Source organism: Protopterus annectens, chromosome 15.part0 (genome assembly GCF_019279795.1).
Source record: "Protopterus annectens isolate FY-2018-M chromosome 15.part0, PAN1.0, whole genome shotgun sequence".
NCBI classification, from domain to species: Eukaryota; Metazoa; Chordata; order Ceratodontiformes; family Protopteridae; genus Protopterus; species Protopterus annectens.
The window spans coordinates 670,974,233-670,996,454 of record NC_056749.1 but is presented as its reverse complement, the minus strand read 5'-3'; the positions used below and the strand labels follow the sequence as shown (position 1 = coordinate 670,996,454).

The 22,222-nt window shown below is 40.4% G+C and overlaps 1 protein-coding gene across 6 annotated transcripts in view; it reads right to left on the bottom strand.

The window, feature by feature from the left end:
• BCORL1 (BCL6 corepressor like 1) overlaps window positions 1-17,400 on the bottom strand; it is a 1,083,397-nt gene extending 1,065,997 nt beyond the window's left edge. For 4 of the 6 annotated variants that reach the window (XM_044057520.1, XM_044057526.1, XM_044057524.1 and 1 more), the window contains exons 1-3: window positions 16,956-17,232; window positions 5,748-5,906; window positions 3,007-3,106 (exon numbers count right to left, since the gene is read on the bottom strand). The gene's annotated coding sequence lies outside the window, so the exon portion shown is untranslated. Of the gene's footprint in view, window positions 1-3,006; window positions 3,107-5,747; window positions 5,907-9,035; window positions 9,284-16,955; window positions 17,233-17,287 lie in introns of those variants that run through there. The other 2 variants (XM_044057522.1, XM_044057521.1) reach the window with 2 other exon arrangements.
• Between the last annotated feature and the right edge of the window lie 4,822 nt (window positions 17,401-22,222).

Below are 22,222 nucleotides of genomic sequence, written 5' to 3'. Positions count from 1 at the left end.
AAGATTAAACCTCTCGTACTGAGGCAACAGCTAAAGCCCCGCAACCAACTACTCAGTATCAGCTTAGATCTTTCTTAGATATGACAGGATATTGCAGACAGTAGATTGCTAACTATGCAGAAATTGATAAACCATTGACAAATCTTTTAAAGCAGGATACACCAGAGCCCCTCCCTTGGGATAGTGAAGAGGAAAATTAATTTCAGAATTTAAAGCAACCTTTAAGGTTACCGAATTATGGAAAGACTTTCATTTTATTTTGTCATAAAATAAATGGATTTGCTCAGGGAGTGCTTGCACAGAAACATGGGGACAACTATTTTCCATTAGCTTATTATAGTCCAGCACTTGATACTGTTGCAAAGGAATTTCCACCATGTTTAAGGACAGTGGCCATGGCCGCCATTCTAGTTGCTCTTGCACAATCAGTGGTGCTTGGGCATGGTCTTACGGTAACCATCCCTCATGCTGTATCATCTTTCTCTTACTTAAACTGAAAACTCAACACCTCTCAATTGCACATGTAACAAAATATGAACTTGCTCTCGTCTCTGATCCATCTGTTTCTCTAATACACTGTCCTGTTGTAAATCCTGCATCTTTGTTACCTACTGCTAAGCATGGTGAAGAGCATGATTGCGTGTGTTAGTAATTATCTGCTTTCTTCTAGGAATGATTTAAAGGACACTCCTATACGCAATGCTGAACTGGACCTATTTGTGCATGGTTCCTGTGAGAGAGATCGAAATAGAAATCTGGTTGCAAGAATATCTGTCTGCACCAATCATGATGTTTTTTACTTCAACAAAGACTAGAGGGTGTACATTCTGCCCAGGTAGCCGAGTTAGCAGCTCTACAAAGGGCTTGTGAGCTAGCCAGAGGAAAAGTTGCTAATGTTTATACATGCATTCACTACACCTTTGGCACCACACCATGTATACCGCCTGCCTTCTCTTAGCTAGAGGATGCTAATCCAGCATGCCACAGCAGTAACTAGGTCAACTGCTGCCCTGGGCAACTCCTAAATGGCACCCCTACCCCAACAACAGTTATGGACAATAAAAGTCCTTTAGAGTTAAGGACAAAAAAAAAGTCCACCACAGGAACAGGCAAACCAAAAAAAATAGCAAAGAGCTATACTAACTCCTTGTTTTGTTCCTTGCTTCATTTGCTTGGTGTGTGTGTGTTAGGACAGAAAATCTTAAATGTCTACTGACACTGCCATCTAACAAAAGGGATAGCACAACTGATTTGCAAGGACCAAGCAGCACACTCCTCTACAATGATGATTACACCTGCCAACACCTTGAAATAAGGGTAACTGCCTCCCTTCGTCCCACCCTTGCTATGGCTTTGCAGTATGCTCACAAAAAACTGACTAACAGACAATGATGAAATGATTCCCTTAGTCTATCCTTCAGTGCATGATGGATAAACTACAGAGTCACATCAAACACTTATAGCCTAAAATCCCACCCACATCAAACCCATATGCATACATGAACTTATCATTACTGAAATGTCTCAATGTCTGAACCTGGAACTTTCTCACGGATGGTAATTCTATGCATCCACCATTCTCTATCCTGTGAAAAAGCTAATACAACATAAAATAAAGAGAGACCTGAGTTAGTTGGGCATTAGCTGTTAGGTGCATGGAAACAGATGGACATCACTTGGCTGTCACTGCAGGCCCCACATTGACAGCGCACACATTTGGATGTCACAGAAACAGGCTAGAACCTTATAAGTAAACCGAGTCACTTTTTTTTTTTTTACTTTAACTTTAACCAACTAAGCCCACCAAGCACAAGTGTCTCCTTTCAGTGACCCAGCAGAAATGCTAGCTGGCTAATCAATTTGCTCACAGTCACACGTTTAATAAGCAGCCACTAACAGAATCAGACCTGAAACTGAAGAATGAATCTCTTTAGCATCTCATAGCTGGTTAACTAGAAACTGAAGAATTAATCTCTTTAATACTTCATAGCTGGTTAACTATCTGTGCTACGCTGCCTTTCCATTCCTATTATTACTTACTACTCCACCTCCAGATGTGTTGTCTTCTCCGAGTCTTTCCAGTACATTTGTTAAAGCATAACTCAGATAATTCATTTTTCCTTCCAAGTCACTCTGCATCCTTTCAAATCCCACAGTAGATGCCAGCTCCATGAATCAGAAGAAGGAAGTACTGACTGCAACCCAAGTGCTGGAGGACTTGGATGGATGGGTGGGAGGAAAGTGAGTGGTTGGCATTGGTTCACCCATCCTTGGGAAATGTAAGAGCCTGTGATCCACTACAAAACTAACTCAAAGAAAGAGCACAAGCCAAAGTATACAGTCTAGATTGCCAAACAGCACCTCAACTGTAGGTGGATAATGACGGTTGCATGAAGTTCATAAACATCACTAGCTTGCCAGAGTAGGCCACGCTTTGACAGTGCACATGCTAGGATGCAATGAGATAAGGTTATGGCCTTAAGCAGAAAAAATCCTCTTCTGCCAGACAACAGACACAATCCCTGACTCTTGCCTCTCCCTCCAGTATCTATGAATGCTAGAAAAAAAGGAGGAGGGATGAATGGGTTGATATGGTATAAAAGGTGGACAATCACAGAGAAAAGAAAATAACTTTGCAAAAGAACTTGAAAACCTTCCTTCTGGTCATCTGCAATATCCTTTGTTGCACACTTCTTGAAAACGTGCTGACCAGGTAAAGCTGCAACCTCCCTTTGCTAACTCAAATGTACAGTAAGCTGGAGCAGTCCAACTGGCAATACTACTCATCCAACCCCACAGGTAGCACTCTCAGTGCTAACTGCCATCAACTGTATATCCTCCAACACACCCTCCCCAACATTGTAAATTCATTCTCAAATCAGAGCTTCCAGATCTGTAAGTAAAACATATACTTCACACAAAACACCTAAGGACCAACAACCATCTCTAAACTTATTAGCAACCAAAGCACACCCAAAAAACATAACTGTAGGTTTAGTTACTTACTTGCAGTGTGTTCAAAAAAAGACTGTAAAACTCCAAGATGCTCCCACAGTTCTAACCTCCAAAGTGCGCTGCATGTGAAGAAAGAATATCTGGGTCTCCACTAAGTTAAAAAGAAAATTACATGATTATAGGACAGAAGAAACAGCAATGCCTAACAATGTACAAAAAGCTAGATTTTTTTTTATCTTGTAATAGTATGTAAAAATGGAAATTAAAATATTATGTGTGCCAAATGAAGAGTAAAAAAGTTTCCAGGGACAGCAATTTCATCGAGTTACAAGTTCAACAGTTGTTAACAATGTAATTTAATTTTGGCCTGGCTCCTGATAATCCATGCAGCTCACACTTTATCACTTCAAGAATAAAGAACAGACAGCTATGTGACATAATCTTATGCCCAGCAAGGGATTCCAGTGACTTGATCCACATTTGAATCAGGTTTTACTTAAAAACACCAACACAATCCGAGCTAAGATTACAAAACTGGCATTTCTTCTCCTTCCTTAATCAAGATCAGACAAAACTGACAGAATTCAAAACATCCCATATGAATTAGGTTGTCACCATGACAACAAGCTGTACTGCAAGCAATCAAGCAATGTTTGCCACAGAACATGTGCAAACTGCCACATCTTTTAATATTCAAGTGGTGGTTATTCCAAAACAACACTCTACAACTACTGAGAACATGACATGGTACCCCAGAGTGCCACATCTGTAAACAATATTAAAGTCAAGACAATCTAATCCAAATGATAATGTCTAATCATGACCAGCCAGCACTGAATGATCATCTACTCAACACTGCTACCAAAACTGTACAAACACACAACAGGGAGAATGCTACTGAAGACAGCAATTAGGGCATACTGCCTGCCTTGTTTTCCCATCCCAGCATTAGACTCTGCAGCTAGAGCATATATTGATTTCTACACCCACATTTCTTACCTACTCCTCATGTGCATTAAGGCCCTTAGTGTCTTATGCAACCCCATGGCAGGCTGATAAAGGTATCTGAAGTTCTTTATATGGAGAAATAGTACAATATTTCTCTGTTAAGTTAAAGACCTTGCTTTTAAACACACCGACATATCAATTTCCTGTTGCCCACTTTCCTTTATAACAAGTGATTAATGTCCTACAACCTAACAACACCCTCAGGAAACTTTCTGATCTCAGCAGAGTCACCTACAGATCTTATCTGGTATACATATAGAAAGTCTGTCTCTTATGGTCATTAAAGTTATGGGTACCCCCATATCACTATAAGCACCCTCATATGATTTTCCTTTGTTGTGCTATCATTAAAGAGGTGTGGTCTCCAGAACTGGTCTAGAAAACAATTCTCAAAAAAAAAAAAAAGGATTTTACAAGTCATCCACCACAAACCCAATACCCTAATTTAGACATCAAGACTCACTTTAACATTGCAGAAATACTTTAGAACAGCAACTTAACAAATCACCAGTACTTGAATGTTGCTGCTCCTGAAATGTAACTGCACACAAAACTAAGAACTGCAGTTGAAGAAAGTGATCCACTGTTTAGCCATTTAACTCCACTATAATTTCAGTGAGAGGCAGGCAAAGTAGCACAAGGCAATGACTCTCTGAAATGCAAAGTATGCAAGCAACAGCTAAAGAGATTCAAACCAAAGTCTCCAGTGGTATCCTGCTTTATAACAAACACCTTAACCACTACTCTGTACTTCACCTGTCTTGTGACCTTTCACAAGACAGGCAAAGCCGCATCATATGTTTAGACCAATGCCTGGCTCAGTAGTTCATTGTCATTAAAACCAACATATAAGAAAATATTCAGTTTTAAATAATTTCCTAAACAAATAAGAGAAAATGCAGCCCCAGAAGTGACACTTATATGCTTGTTTTATCTGATTTCTATCAACCCATTCATTGTAAATGTTACAGAAATATTTTTGTTTTATTTAAAATTTCCTAAATACAGTTTCCCCCAATAACACTCCCAACTTGGTTGTTCAATTACCATCCTATTTATGAAAATAACAAAAAAATTATTAAGGCTGGGATTTACAGTGCTGTGCAACAGTTTCTAGGAATTTGCTCCATGAAACAGTTCACAAAAGATATGCATTACACACTGATGTTGAGTCCCTGCACCCTTCACAAAGCAGATAATTAGTATTGCATTATGCAATATGTGTGACTCTCAGACCAAGTCTGTTACACAGCATAAATAATGAATATTAACCACTCTTTGTACACTTTTACCACTTTCTTACTACAGCTGTCAATACACAGCTAATAAATTAATTCAATGACCACCTGGTTGCAAACAGTGGCACTTAAATTGTTTTGTTTCACAAAACATACCATGCTGTTACTTGGATGCCATATTTCATAACAACTCCAACTGCAGAAAAACTGCTGAATGAATCTTAAAGGTTAAACCTCTACAAAGATGTAAACTAAATCAACACAGTATATTCAGATTAAAAATTCTATGTGTGTAGTCATGAGCATATCATCATATAAAAAAATAACTTAATTACAAAGCTGTATTTAAGTATTCCCATATTCCTCAACATACTTAAATAACACCACTGTAAGATATGCTGTGGGTAATGTGCAGACCAAGACAGACAAAGAGACAGAAAAAAACGATTTAACAAAATTTTCCCTAATGCTCAATAAAGTAAAAGATGGTCACATGATCAAAGCCTTTTCAAAAAACAGCAGCATTATCTGGAAAACAGAACTCACCTGGAAAGAGAAACTGTAGCCTTGTTACAACCAGCGAATCTATTTTTAACAGGAAAATTAATAGGCCATGCCAGATGAAAAATTCTGCATCTTATTAAAACTCTTCACCTGATGCTGTCTTGAACGCTTTTTTTTTTTTTTTTTTTTAGATAGCGAATCCTAAAAGTAAAGGAAAAAAAGATGGTCAGCAATGGCATGGTACTTCTGCATAAAACTTCCACCCTGGGCAAAAAGAGAAAGCAGAAAATAAATTTAAGTCCTACAACCCTGAAATTATTTCAACAAGTTATATGCTTAGATACACAGCTATGCATGAAATTAATAGGAACCTATAACAACAGAAAAAAGTCGATAAACTGAAAAAAAAGATGCAGGTGGTCAAAAAATCAGGTACTGACTTAAAATGGAAAAAAGTCACTGTTTTCAAATACAAAAATGGGCAGTCACTTGAAATAAGATTAAGTATTATTTTTATAAAAAAGTGGTGAGTGGACAACTGAAAATGTTTTCATGAGCAGATCAAAACAATGTATGAATTCAATAACATATGGAATAGAGATAAAACCATCCTTATAAAGAATGAGGTGGGGGGGACAAATAAGCTGGGGTTTGGCATAAGAGGTTGGAGGAGGGCATAATAAGTTGTTTAAAAAGTACAGGGTTTGAATCTCACATTTGAAGGGAAATTGTCTGGGCTTTAAATGGCCTGCAAGGGCAGCGAATTAATTCTAACCTATGAACGTATAAAAGTAAAAGTGTAGTATTTATCAGGCAGACTATGAGAGCTTCTGTCAAAGTCTAGGTTTGTGTGTAACAGTAAAAGAATGCCAAGTTCAGGTGGCCCACCAGCAGAGAAGGAGAGTTCCATGTTGTAGTCGGATGTGTTCAGCAACAGGGTGATACATGTCCCGAAAGAACAAAACTGAGTAGAATTAAAGCAAATAATTTCAAAATTTCCTCTCAGGAGGGGGTTTGTGCCTGCTTGACATCCTCTCAGTGCAGAATGAGGAGGGGTTTATCTCCAGATGTAAGGTATTTCAGACACCTGATGTCTGTAATCTGTCAACCCTTTGCTATTAAGGGAATAAAGTAACAGTGGAACACACACACACACACACACACACAAAAAGAGACAGTTGCAGAAAGCAGGCCAGGGAAGCTTGCTATAGCCATCAAACTACAAACAAAAAAATAAATTCAAGAATAAAATGTAAAAAGACACTGAATTGTGGACACAAGGACAGGAAAACAGAGCAGACAGAGGTGACGAATGACAGAAGAGGATTCCTGTAATTCTGTCTAGAATTAGAGAATTGTGGAACAGTTAAATCTTTTGTTTCTGATTACAGAATCTATAGCAGCTTCAGAAGCTCAGGATACAATTCTGCATTTATATCTGTTATGTATTTATGCTTTTCTTTCTTTACTTTAAGACAACTAATCATGGATCCTTCTCCCACTGAGTACTATCTGTGTGCACTGATCTTGACCTATTTTTAGGGATAAGCAAACCCTTCTAACAGTGTCAAAGAGCATTGTTCAATCAAGCACATTCTGTTTTGTACTTCAGTGGGGACCATCAGACATGGGAGTATTCAGAGCAGCAACATCATAACTTTATTTTTAATTGTTCTAAAAGAATACCCTACAAAATTTGGGAAATGTATTTATTTGTTTATGCAATACATGTAATTAACAATAAATACACTTACTGCATTCACGCAAATCCAAATACCAGAAATATCACTCCTCTCCCCATCAGTATGTATGCCTGGCATAACTACCATGAATCGATGCTGTATAAATGATGCAGTGTATCACAAAGTGAGTGAGTACAGCAACACAAGCAAGCAGCAATATTAAAGAGCGCTGTGACTTGGGGACCATGTTTTCACTCGAATGATCAGTACCGTGCCAATTCAAACACATAAAAACATAAAAATTGTACAGGTATATCTGAAACTTGCCCTGTTTTTTCCAGTAGTTTTCTCAAACATACTAGACTGTTATTAAACCCGATTTCAAACAAGAGGATATACTAATAAAATAAGTATAAGGTGGTAAGCAGTCTACAAAAATAGCAAAAATGGGAAGGGGACATGCTGAAAACAGTAGGATGACAACAGCACTGAGTAACTGTCAGGGTATACATCAGAGAGCTGTAAATAGTGAGAACACCTCAGGTAAATGTCATGACAAGAAAGAAAACAAAAACAAAGTACATAACCTGTTGTAATGAGAATGAAATGTAAGATAATAAATCAGGAAAGTAAAAAATGATCATTAATAAAAACAAAATAAGGCAGAATAAAATGGCAGATTGGAGAGAGCTAAAAGTGGAAGACAGTATGGTAAAGAAAAAATTACAACTCTGTATGGAAACACACTAAGGCAACAACACTCAAACTTGTCAAGAAGTACACCTGGAGATCGAACCTGAAGCAACCATCCACCCACCAAAGGAAATACAAGGATCGTTGACAGAAAGACACCCGGGGTCGCAACAAGGCAAGAAACCGGGTAAACTACCGATGACCGTGCAAGGGCGCAGATGGGGACCGCGATCGCACGGCTGCAGTGCGGAACCTGACAGGTTGCTGCACACCCGGGACATAAGTGATAGGCACGGGGCACGCGAGCATAGACCGGGGCACTGACACCGCATGACAAGGAAGTCATGACATGAGCAGCAAGACAGACTCACAAATGCCAAACGACAAGCAGAAGCAACGGGTTGGCCAGCGCATCCGGCGCTGCTTCAGCGCCCGGAGGGCGACAAGTGACAGCAGAAACACCCGCTTGGGCGGACATGTCGTTGGGTGCCCTTCAAGTAGCACCGGAGCGGCGCCCACTTCCCCCGGGGCATTTCAACATCAGAAATGTCACAAAGTTTATAAAACAAGACAGTCGGACGTAGAGCCGACAGACCTCGCGGACACTTTGTGCCACACTAAGGGAGCCACTGTCTACATAACTGCCCTTCTCCCAGGGTTCATCACTGACAAGGATTCCGTGTCACCGGGAGAGAGACACCGAAATAGTCGCGTGGCCCCGGTCTTCCAAAAACACACACTCCGCGCTTGGGGATGTCATTTTCTAACTGAAATTATCTACCGTAAAACAAGAAGCGCCATCACAAAGCTGAATTACCTCCCACCGGACCTGAAAGGTTACTAACGTCACAACATTAGCTAAGTAGTTATTTATTTTCGGTTTTAAATGCCCAGGAACAGGGCGAGCAACGACCCCTCCTCCAAATTAAAACACACATAACCCATCTTAACTCACCCTGTACCCGTCTCACCGGCCTGTGGGGGAGAGAGCCACGGCACCGTTGTTATAACAGACTATGACCAAGACTCCAATTAACTGGCCACCACTCCGTCCTACAACCAGGGGCTCGAGGCTAATGCTGGAAGGACTGAGAGCGGAGGAGCTCCGCCGGAGAGTCTGAGGGGAGAGAGAGAAGTGCAGTGAGCACGGCGATCCACGGGACACGTAGTTCGACACGTTCGGGGCGCCTCGGCCATCAAGATGGCATAGGTCGCCAGGAGACTACGAGTCCCAGCATGCCCCACGACGCAGGGGCTGGGTGTGGGTGCGGGAAGGGGGCTAATACTAAGTGAGAGTCAAGCCGAAAGCTGTGGAGATAGCGGGGTGCAACGCTTTCAGGGGTGAACCGCGGACAGCGTAGAGCAGCGGGCATTATTAGCAAAGAGTCCGCTTACAAATTAAAGCTGCTACGGCGTGGCAGAGGCTAAAAATTATAAGATACGTAAGATGCGATAACAGTTCCACGGCTGCAGTGAAGAAGGAAACTTTTCCGTAACTGTTGTCCTTACATCGTGCGCTGCTTTTCTTTTATGGTGCGGCAAAACAAACAAGTGTCTCCTGTAACGAGATGCCTGGCTAAAAAAAATGCCCAGCACTCTACAGACCAGGCAGGAAAGTGGCTTTTGACAGCTACTGAAGTAAAGGCACAAGGCAGAGGCTGATGTATATGCTGTTAGCGAGCTGAATGCCACCGCACTTCCATCTCATACCTAGTGAAGAAGGAAAAACAGGGCAGGCTCAGGTGAGAGACGAGATGCTCTGTAAAAGGGCAGGCGTCTCTAAAATGTTCCGATCCTCTTGTCGCAGTCATGATGTCCTTTACTAATGTTGCAAATAAAAAGAAATATTATCACTTACTGGTGCACGAACGCAGCCAGAAATGTCAGATCTGACCAAATTCATAAGTTCCCAAAATAAGCGGCCTTCGTCCTATCTCCTGTAATGTATAAACGAAATATGCAATTAAATATTCAACATGCTGATTAAAATAGGGGTGGGGGTTGACGAGTCACAGGAAGCACTGCAACCAGTGATGGTAGAATACTGCACATAAAACAAAAAAGTAAAGAAACAGACACTGTTCAAAAGATGAATAACACTGTACTGCTGGTGCAGCTGAGATATAACACAAAAGTGAGAATGGGTGAATGGTTCTGGGGTGTACCCAACAATGTGGCATAAAGGGCTACCAACCTATAACAGACAGGCTTCATGGAATGAAAAGCAAAACTAGTACAGCAAAAAGTAACAAAATTATGTACTCTACTAGGATATCAAAAAGTTGAATCACAAATAAACAGCAGGTCTCTGAACTATACTTGAGGTCAGGATCTCTTAGCTTGCAGCACGTACTAGTAAGGAAAGTGCCTTTGTAACACTGTTAATTCTGTTACTGAAGGTACTTACAGACAAGAAGGCAGAAATGCAACTGGAAAGTATCACATATTTTAAATGACACAAGTAGAAAGGGCCTTGTCCTGTACTGGAAATATGAATGTAAGGCAATAGCTGTTGTTGGTACCCAGTCTGATCAAAGGACCACCATTCTTTAAAGCAGCATCTTGTCAATAGAGTGCCCTGTTCACCTTTTTGATCTTCTGTGAATTATTGGCCATTTTGTCCTGAAGCAGACACTTAGGAAAAGAAGAGCATCTCTGAGGCACAGGTTTCAAGAAACATGGCCTGTCATTCTTAAAATCTTGTTTCCATAATTCATCAAGATTTCCATAAATGTGTAACATATCTTGAATGCACCAATGAGACTGTAGCAGTCCTGCACTCAGCAGTTTGTTGCCTGCAACCCCCTGGCATCCTCTGAAGCAGTTATGCAGTGCTGCCAAGAGCCAGAAAATACTACATGCAGTGACCTACATATCACAGCAAAAGACAGCAGTTTCATACCCATTTCTTGACCCTACTGAGTTTACTTCTGAACTAAGGTAGCAGCTAAAGATGTACAGTTCGTGACATATTAATGCTAACATGTTTTCACAATGCTCACACAACTGGAAACTATTTTAATGCAGCAAAATATTCTAACATCATACTAATGTGATGCAGTGTATAAACTAGTGTTTTGTTTTAGATGTATGTTGTTTCTAGAAATTTACAAATGTCTTCACACATCAAACTGACATGCTACCATTCCCTGCTGTGATAAGAATAATGCACAAAGAACTGTATAGTACAAAGAAAGCTTTGGCACTTAATTTTTACATCTAATGGTCCAGTAGGCACCACAAAATGAGGGGTATGTCACACAAGCCTTAACTGAAGTCAATGACTGGGAAAAAGTTAAACTTAATAAAATTTTTGAAGTAGAAATCCAACAGACACAAGTGATATTGCACATGATTGTTAATGCATAATTACTACACTAATTTAGTGTTCCTACTTTACGCATGGAGACATTAAGTGAACTTGTTGCATCTGATCAAATTAGTACATAGGCTCACCAGTCCTATTTTTACAGAAGCAATAAGCATGTGAAATGTAATCTGTCACAGTATCACAAATAATAAAAGCAGGCCACATTAAATATGGAAATTTTTCATGAGTGTATGTACTTGGGGGAGAAGGTCTATTTACCTGCATTGGGAATGTTTTATTCTACTGCACGAGCTGCCCTGTGGTTCTGAAAGTGCTGCAGTTCAGTTAGGTAATTATTCCACATCAGTTGCATTGCTGGACTGTGTGCCATCAAGCTTTCTACCCTTATTAACACGCTTGGAGGTTCCCTGATGTCCCTTTTGGAAATGGGGATATTTTATGAAAATCACAACAAATGGCTGAAGTAACCCACTTCTTCCTTTCTATTAATATTAATGTAAAAAAAGTGGGGATGCGCATAATACTGTTGTATGTGGCCTATTTCTGCAGTACATATATGTACACACAGCATTTCAGAGCAAACCCTATTAGTAGCTACCTCAAACACAGAGACTGCGCAGTGCTTTAACATCTGGTTAACGCAACACCTTTTTCATATAATTTAGTGTTAACCACTAAAAGAAATCTACTACTTGTGTTCTGTAAACTGGAATATTACAAGCCGCAGGAATGCATCCTAACAATTTGGCCAGGATGAAACACCAGAACTAGAAACATCACCTCTATTATTTTAAAACTCCCACTTTTCAATAACTGTGGGACTTTCTTTGAACAAATGGAAATAGTCAGTACACCTGATCCAGTCAACAAAATGTAAAAAAAAAAAAAAAAGTGACTGCTATAGTTTAATGACACAATTAGGGTACATCCTTAGGTTTTCATGTAGCTAGCTAGTAGAAAATAAAGATTCAAATAGTGCTGTGGTAGTTTAAATCTGAAATACTATTTATTGAAATCATGTAATACGCATTGGTCTTTCATTCCACAGGTGAACTCAACACACCTCTGAGATGACCTAAGGCTGAAGCCGGTTCGCTAGGGGCTATGCTCACTTATTGTTATGTGAGAAATTACTATCAGCTGGTCTCATGGAAAAGAGGCATTCATTACCTGCAGCACCTTTCTTTCTATGGCAGACAACTGATACACTGCTGCACATAAAGATCTGTTATTTAAAAACAAAATATGTGCTGCATTTATTACAGTTACCCACATATGCATGTGTATGTATGTAGATATGTCTGTTTTAAAACACTTACACCATGTTTTAAAGAATAATGACAATCTCTCTCCCCCAGTGTTGACTAAATTAGAATTATACACTTAATATTTTAAGGGGGCAAGATACTAACAGTAACCATGTCCACACTCTGACAGCATCACCAATCTATCTCCATGTCTGCTCAACACTTCAACAACATATTTAAGCAGTTGAATTATGCAAAAAATACAATTCACAAAGCTGTTGTGCAACATAGGCTAGCAAGAGTCAATTACTTCACTTGCATATCATCTGTTAATTAAAGACAGAGTTTAAAACTTTATAAAGGTCTTCTACTGACAAAAGATGCCTACAGAAGACAAATTGTATGGAAGTGTATGCAGCAGTGAGTTACAGTGAAAAAAAAGGATGAGATGAATAAACACAAATCTTCAGCATCAAAGAAAGGACAGAAAGCCCTCCAAAAAAAACAAAAAAAAAAAAAAAACCCAGGTTTGGGTTTGCCTTTCACAGAAGAAATGGTTCTAATAGAATCTTTAAAAGAGAAAATGGACATTGCAAATGGGCCTGATGAATTTTGGCCCAAAAAAATTTAAAAAAAGGGAGGAGGTAGTAACAACCCACTGACCACTGTCTCATACATCCTGGCACAAACAGGTGTTATTTGGAGACTAGAGAAGAGCAGGTGATATTCTACTTCACAAAAGTGGGAACACGGCAGACACTCATACCAAGAGGCCAGTTAGTTTCACTGTGGTGGTACGCAGACTGGTAGAACAAGGTCCATTACTTATCCTTGAGACAGACAAGAGGAGTACAGGATCAAAGCAGTATGCATTCACAGCAGGAAAATATCAAAACTGGACGGCTCTAATTCAGGTATTTAGTTCAGTGACCAAAGTAACTGATGGGGAGGCATTACAGTTGTGGTCAGTGCAAATGTTAGCAAACCATTTTATTAAATAGTGCATTAGAGTTTAAATAAGAATAAGCAGCCCACTTTAAAACCAAATCCCAGTTTGAAGCCTAAGTTAAAAAATGGTTAGACCTCAAAGTTCACACTGCAACATTAAAACAGACTCTAGAACAGAAAATGGAGTTACACATAAAATGAGAACTTTCAATCTTTACAAGTAGTACAGTGAAATTAGAAGCAGAAATCATGTGTCCTGCAAAGCAACACAGGGATCTGCAACAAGCATACGCTGCAGAGTGGAGTGGATAAAAATGGTCTTGACAAGGCTGGAAAAAGTGTCAGCAGTAGTGTGACTGCAAAACAAAGAACTGCAAAAATAATGCACACAGGAAAGGATGTCCAGGAGAAGATTACACAATGCATTTGTGGTGATGGGTACACTGACAAAAAAAAAAAACAATGGGGCCTGTATATTTTTATAGAAAGCTGTAGAAGATTAGTGAATGGTCAATGAAATGAAGAAGTTGCAGACAAGAGTGACAAAGGTCCTTAATTAGTACAAAAAAGTTGTGAATGCATGAAACAACTTTTCAAATTAAGTACTAAATAAAAAAAAAAAATACATGAGATGTAAGAATAGCAATTACAAATCAGAAAGGTAAAAGGAGTATTGTATGGATTGCATGTTATTCTCCGAGTTGTACAACAGCAGACTGAGTGAATAAATACTTATAATGGGTTTCATGGGTTCATAGCTAATTACCAGGATAGCTGCCCTTGCGAACCATTTCAATCATAACCATTTTCCACTGGTGAGAATCAAACACTGTACATGTTGTTTGTGCAATAAACACCTAACCATTAAGCCAGCACCTAACTTTTTTTTTTTTGGGGGGGGGGGGTTCTGATGTGGTGAATGTAATCACTGACAGCTAACCAACAGATCAGTCAAGGAAAACAATATTCAGTTTGTACACTGAAATAATACCTCTTAACACGACTTCATCTCTTCTTATGACAACTTTTCAACCTTTCCATTAATGGATTTGTAAAGTCTTACATGAGGTAGCTGTAGGGTTACCACCTGTCCCACTTTGGGCAGTTGTGTCTTGCAAAAAAATTGTAAAAATGGCAAATGTCCTGAGATTTTAGGGTAAAATTATTTCCTATATTTTATGTAATAGTTTTCTAAAACAGGTATTCTGTATCTGAAACACCTAAATGTTATAAGAAACAGAATAAACAACTAAAATGCTACAATAATAAGCTTTTATTTAGGCAAAAAAGTGAAGTTCTGTTCTTTGTACTGGCCGTGGTATGTTTTGGCCTGCAAAATCTGACGTTTGTACCAAAAATGTCCCACTTTGAGCATTTGAAAAGGTGGCAACCCTGGGTAGCCGAGGAAGTCTAAACCCCTTGACACGGAGATCGCAAAAGATTGACCAAATTGCCCAAGGCAATTCAACAATTCCTCCACGCCCCTACCTCCCACGCACACCTATGTGTGTACAAAACACACAGGTTCCGTAACATTTAAACAAATATATCAACATTGCAGTTTTCTTATTAAGATGCAGATGACATTAATGTTTGTGTTTACGTGAACATTCACTTCTGCTGTTGCCACCGGGCTGTCCCTAGACACCCGTGTCCCCCTTAGTTAAAATGTGGCCTTCACCACAGATTATCTGATCTTTTGAACTAAGTAATATGTCTGCAATCTTTATCTGCCTATTTGGCACGGCTCGTGGATTAGTTCACTTGCCATGTCAGCAAACGTTAAATAAAATGGTATTATGTGCCTAATGAGGCAAAGCCTTGCACAGCCACGTCTTGACAGCTGGCGGTGCCCAGCACTCCCGCAACATATACCTATCTACCAACTGCTGACTAAAAGGCAAGGGCCCATCTAGTGTCCCCTCGTAATCCCTCGCCCTCCATCAGTAATTCCCAGCGTTTTCTATACAAATAGGTTTGGGCACAACTTGAACTTCTCGGGCGCTCTCATTTAGTAGAGTGCACGTTTCGGAGTACCGACTCGCGGGATTAAATAGAAGCGCAGTATAAATTTGACTCCTCCGACTTGGAAACTGGATTAAATAGAAGCGCAGTGTAAATTTGGCTCCTCCGACTTGGAAGCTGGTAGCGCTGTACTGTTATTGGAGAATGACAGCGCATCAGCCTTCGGAGCCCTAAGCTTCAAACCTTGAGAAGCACGTCTGCTTTTACAAAAAAGTGAGAATACATATGCAACGTGAAATGAAGCCATTTCCAAACAGCAGCACTTGCGGTTACAGAAAGCAACTTTTCTGATTGGGGTCAGGCCCCTCCTACAGCCCGATGCACAAACTGCAAAAACAAACTGTGCACCAAACAAATAACACGGGAAGCCAGTATTGTACTTTGTAACTAAAAGTCTACAGCACTAGGATCGCTAATTTTCAAGGTCCGTGGCAGTTCTCGAGTCTCTTCTTAGTAGACTGCGCCCCAAATTTTTCCTGCTCCCTGTAAGTGCATAAGAACGCTAAAAAATGCATTTCAGCAGAATGACAGCTCTGTGTGCTGTCGGTAGCGCGGGGCTACGTGTGTTTCGGGTGCTCAGTGCACGGTTTGCGCTGGCGGGAGTGCTTTGGAGCGATGTGCCGGGCGTTGCGTGATGAGCACCGCACAACCCATCGCAGCGCAGATCGCTGGTGCCCTTTCGCTTCCGAGTGTGATGGCCCAGGACACAAATCGACTCGACATCATCACCACTCCAGGAAGGAGACATTCCTGACCGCCCAAGCTGTAAACAAACGACACCCCCACCCCTAATAAGCAGGAGGGGGCAGCCACCTCTCCACCAGCTTTCAGCAACCGAGGCCATTCCTAACCAGCACCCTCCCACATCCGGAGGGTCGCGCAGAGAGGGCATTCCACACATTGACAGTTACACACAAAAATCACACCGTAGCCTGACACCCACCCAGTGGGTCTAAAGCCCCGTCCCCCTCCCCAAAAGATGAACAAACTGTCTGCAACTTATAAAGAAACAACCCCTCGATGTTTTTAGCAACTCTGAACCTGCCCCAAGACACATCGGTGACACAAAAAGCTGGTCTGTGTGCGCTTCCCAGATGCAATGCCTCCCATCAGGAAATAGCAGGAAGGAGCACAGCAGGTTGGTGTACCTCAACTCGTTGAATGTAAAGGGGAGCGGCAACCATCCCCTGCACTTTGCCAAGGGACCCCCAGGTTATCCCAATCTAAGCGCAATTCCCCTTGCTCTGGCCCTTTAAATGGTTCCCTCACCGGCCCCCAGCCCCAGCCGGACCCGCCGCTCGATTGTTGTAACTCGCAGCCTTACCTTCACTTGCCGCGGGTGTGGTGCGGCTCACCGAATGCTCTACTCCCCCGGGAAGGCCTCTTACGGAGCGGGGGGGGGGACGTACGGTGGTGGTGGGCCCTTTCTTCTACGGGATGAAACGCCACACAAAGTTGGGTCTCGTGCTGGTGCTGGTGCCGAAACCCTCCGTGCCGTTTCCTCGCTAGTGACTGCAGCAGCTGGAGGGGCAGCGCTCCGCCCCTGGGTCCTAAAGCCCTGCTGTTACGCAAACGGACTTGCGAACGGGCAACAGAAAGCACCTTGAAAGAGCAACACCTTGCAACCTGCAGCCCGCACACTGGGGACGAGCTTACGTTTCTGTAGCAGGAAGGATGGACTGCTGCTAGGGCTCTGCCCCTGGCACAGCGGCTTGCTTTCGTTAGGACTGATGCACTTTAGTTGTCGAAGTTCTTCCCACCTCACTTACTACAACATCCGTTGTATGATCTTCCAACAGTGAGCAGTAACTGCGAAATGACATGCCTGTTTAACAAGTCACCTGCCCAGTCGTCTGATATCTGAGTGGGCACCGAGCTCGAGCTCAGTGGTCAGGCTGGCTGTGCTCAAGAGTTATAATTAAGCACAATGTGGCACCACCAGCGCAATGCTGTGGTCACTGTAAATAAGTAGTTCCGAACAAATACTTCACAGCCTTTCCAGTTATATTGGGGTTTTAGGCCTAGGAGAAATTAATGCATGGTACATTATTAAGTGGATTTACTTCATCACCGTCATTATGGCAAATAGTTTTCAAACGTACCCGTGCCGCAGCACAAAATGAGAAATCCCAAATACCAGCTCTTTATATCTGATATATAACCCCCTGGGGTGGCAGTACAAATGTCAACAGTGTTGAGCGTGGTAAAAACTCTCTATCTCTTACATACACTGTATACACACTTCCAAACCTGTATGATTTTTGGCCTTAGAGTAGCCTTTTTTCTCCAATACTTACTCAGTAACTTCATAAAGACAGAACTGTTTTTTAAGAATACATCCATTAGTAAATAACTAAACTAAGCATGTAACAAGATTCTCTAACTCTGGTATCAACTGACAGAACACATTCAGTTATGAAATATAAGAAAGTGGTGCTCTTTCTGTCATTTGCTATGATTTTTAAAGACTGGTGTCATGATTTTTAATGCATACTGGGCAAGAGGTATATCTACTCCCCAACACACACATCACTGAAGCTTCTAGAAGGGCCTCATTTGTCTTTAAGAAGCATCAGCAGAATTGTAACTGGGGGCTGCAGAGCATTTAATACTCTCAGTAACTGAATGTACTATTTAAGGTACTGATTTTACAGCAGATCATTATATCATAGTTAGCTGAAGTTCAAATAATATGTGGGGACCAGAGTAAAGGTTGATGCAGCCATTTACTGGCTCTTTGAGTGGCATACGGATGCACCCTAAGGTAGGCGGGCACAGACATATTGCAACTCCTGATGGTTTAGATATGCAACTAGAGCTATTTAGGCAATACTGAAATGTATTCATATTTAGTCACAGCCCAATAATACATATCCAAAAATATTTAAATCTCAAAATATTTATTTATTTATTTTTTTGCTTAGGCATGTATTTTCCCTCACAACAGTTCAGCCTGTATGAGGGTCTGTTCTGGTAAGCAGGATAGCATCTCTGAATCCCCACTGGGCTTAGAAATGTAACCTGGGTGGACACATCAGGTGAAGTCACCTCTGATGTTGAAGCCTACTTCTGCAGCTCTGTTGCATTGGCCTTCTAGTCTTGGGGAATGAATGCTCAGAAGTAAGACCTTCCTTTTGGCATCAGCCTCCAGCAAACATCAGAAATGAGACAACACTTGTAAGAACTCCTTAACTCTTTATATGTTTACAATTTTTTCAAAGACTCTAGGACACACATAATTGTTTCAAAACCTGTAGCCTTTTTTTAGCTACTTAAACTGAAATACTAAGCAACTCTGAAGAAAATGCATAATATTGATCATACTTTGTGTGTGTGTTGTGTGTTATATTTCTTTGTATTTATCATGCATATTTCCTTGTATTTCAAAACTTGTGTAAACAATTTTATCAAGTGTAATATGTTTAGTTTTACCTTTGTATACAGTGTGATACAGAGTGCCTTTTCCTTCGGCCTAAGTTTTGTCTGAAAAGTGCATTCAGACCAGTCCACATCCCTGTTGAGTATGACATTAGTTAACCATTTTTCCTGGGGTATGGACTTAGTTATCCACCCTTCTTGTGGTTTGGCATTGATCAGTCATTCCTCTTGGCATTTGGACTTGGTCACCTGGTCTATTCCTTGTGGAGGATCCATGTTGATCTATCAACAGCACTTTCTTCAAGTGCTGTTGAATCAATGGAAAAAGGGTTAAATGAGTCTTGATGAACCTCAGAGGTAAATATTTTTGTGGGGAGGCAAGCTTCCCTGCACCCTCATGTGAGGGGACACCCCCATACCCTCAAACCTACTCAGAGGTCACACAACAATAGAGACAAAGGAAAACTCCATTATAGGCAAAACTCGTTTTGTTCTTTTCTATTCAATCATACAGCACTTGAGAAAAACGCTGTTGATGGATTGATAAGAACCCCTTGTGGAGTGCAAAACTGATTATCTATCACATAGTATAATAAGGCACTGCCCTGGGTACCTTATACCAGGCATGATATTTCCACAGGGAAGAAAAATAATTCTGGCACCAAGATTAATTTAGAAATAAGAGAAAAATCTGAGAAAGTTATCTTGCAACCTGTATTCTAAACTTGTTTTTACTAAGAAGAGATCTGAGAGCTAAGCATCACATGTTGCCTTTTACTTAGAAAAGATTCACTATGTCTCTTGGAGTCTGCTGTCTCCATAGAAAGTTATTGGTCACACACAATGAGATGGCTTTTGTTCAAAGCTGAATCTGAAATTAAATCCAACAAGTGAAAGTTCATGGATTCTGCCTGAATCAAGATGTATGTCTTTTCCCCATGGCCCATATGGGATTCTGTTGCTGACGTTTGTAAGTATAAGTTCTTAAAAGGTCTTTTAGCCAGGTGATTTCAGAATGGCTTTTTAATCAGATATACTTCAGTGTACTGGAATGCTGCTCATCTGTAAAGTGGCCTGTGCTCTGACAGTTCTGTTGAATTTATCCTGTTCTTTGCATTTATTTATATTTTTACAAAAAGTGAATCCCTCCACGAGTGCCTTTTTTGGCATGGTTCCAACAGTACAAAAAGGTTTGCAGTAAATTCCAGTCCAGACCACACCAAGGTTGTCCTGTTTGGTGCTGGAAATCTTAACAATAAATTGATGGATCTTGAGGTTTTTCCTCAACTGGAACACATCAATGAATGTATTGTAACACAGACCTTGCTTCACTTTAAAGACAATATTCTCTCTTTACTGTGTTTCACTGCCTAAAATGCATTTAGACCCACAAGAAATTGTGGGAGAGTATCAGTATTTGTCAGAGACCCGATTATGTCTAGACATATTCACCGTGACCCACAAACAGAACTTATTAAACTTTAAACTTTAAATTACCTAAACAAAACAACTTAACCATTCATAGCCTGCTCTAGGCAAGCATCTGTCTCTCTTTAGTGCCACAAACGATTTCTAAATTTGCTTACTGAACTATCTATAAATAAAAAAAAATATTTTTAATTGATGATTTCACCTATCCATCAATTAACTGGAGAATCTATACCACAAAGAGTGGGTCTGTCCAAATATTCCTAAACTTAGTAAATGCCACGTCCTTTGTAGAAATAGTCAACCAGCCCATTAAGGGTCAACATCTTCTTCTCGAGCTTGTGCTCACTGACATAACACTTTCTTGCACTACTCCTATTGTACCTTAATCTCTGATCAAATATGATCAGAAATCAATTTTTCCTACTTTAGGGTATCTAAACCCAGCATAAAAAACACTTCTGAATTCAAGGGCTTTAAAAAAGATAAACTATTAAAACTGTAGGATGAACTGTCAGAATTCAACTGCATGAATTCCAATCCCCATGTAGAATCAACTGCCAACATTTTTTTCTCCAGTCTAACAAGTAACATAATAACTGGGACATGTAAAACTAAACCACTTTGATGGAATATATGCACCAATAATGATAACACCATCCATCAGATGATTTAAAAGCAATATTCAGCAATGCTCTGAATTAATTCATAATATTGCCAACTCCAAGCCTTAAAATATTGACAATATATTTGCATTTAAATTTACTACCAACTTGGATAGATTTGACATAACGGTTAATGTGTTTATCTTATATATACAAGGTACAGGGTACGATTCTAACCAGGGTATTGGCTAGGCTTAAAATGGCCCTTCTAGTCTAGTATTCGCCTATAAACCTAAGAAACAGACACTGAAGTTCCACTTCTTCTTCTTCTTTCGGCTTTTTCCAGTTAGGGGTCACCACAGCGGATCACCTGTCCGCTCATGATTGGCAGTGGAGTTTTACAGTGTCGAGTTGCCAGCCCGACACCCAACCTTCTACTGAAGGCACACACATGCACACACTCACACCTAGGGCCAATTTAGAGTATCCAATCTATCTACAGCATATCTTTGGGATGTGGGAGGAAACAGACATTGAAGTTCCACAAACTCCTGAATCCCATCCTCCTCCTAAGATTGTTATGGAACTTGTTTTAATTACACATTTTAAAGCTTAAATTGTCACCTCTATGGGCCTCAACAAAATATCTGGTTGCTTAATTAACAGCACCAGACACACTTTCTTTGAGTCCCTCCTAAGATATAGCCACAAGGTATGTTCCTGAGGTATCAAAAACTGCTATTGTTATGACTGCCCCCCCCTGGCCTGTAAAGGAGGTCCCAATTCAGATCATAGGAACTATAGACTTATCAGCCTAAGAAGCCTCATTTTCAAAACCATAGAATCTATTATATCTTATCTGGTAAATTCTGATATAGCGAAAAATCTTGTTGCTGTAAACCCAAAACAATAACATTTTATCAAAGCAAGATCAAAGACCAGATTAATTAATGCTTACACTAAATGTACATGATTTGTATTCAAGAACATCCTTACCATATTTTTTTGTGCTTTCTAGTCACTCAGAAAATTTACACAAAGAGTACATGTAGTCTACAGTTTGTGGTAACCTTTATGAATCCTCTTTGATATTTAAGGCTGCAAGAAAATCAGTAGGAAAACTAAAATTAGGAGGAAGAATGTGTGATTTATGCTTCTGTTGTCTGTTCACTCAGAACAG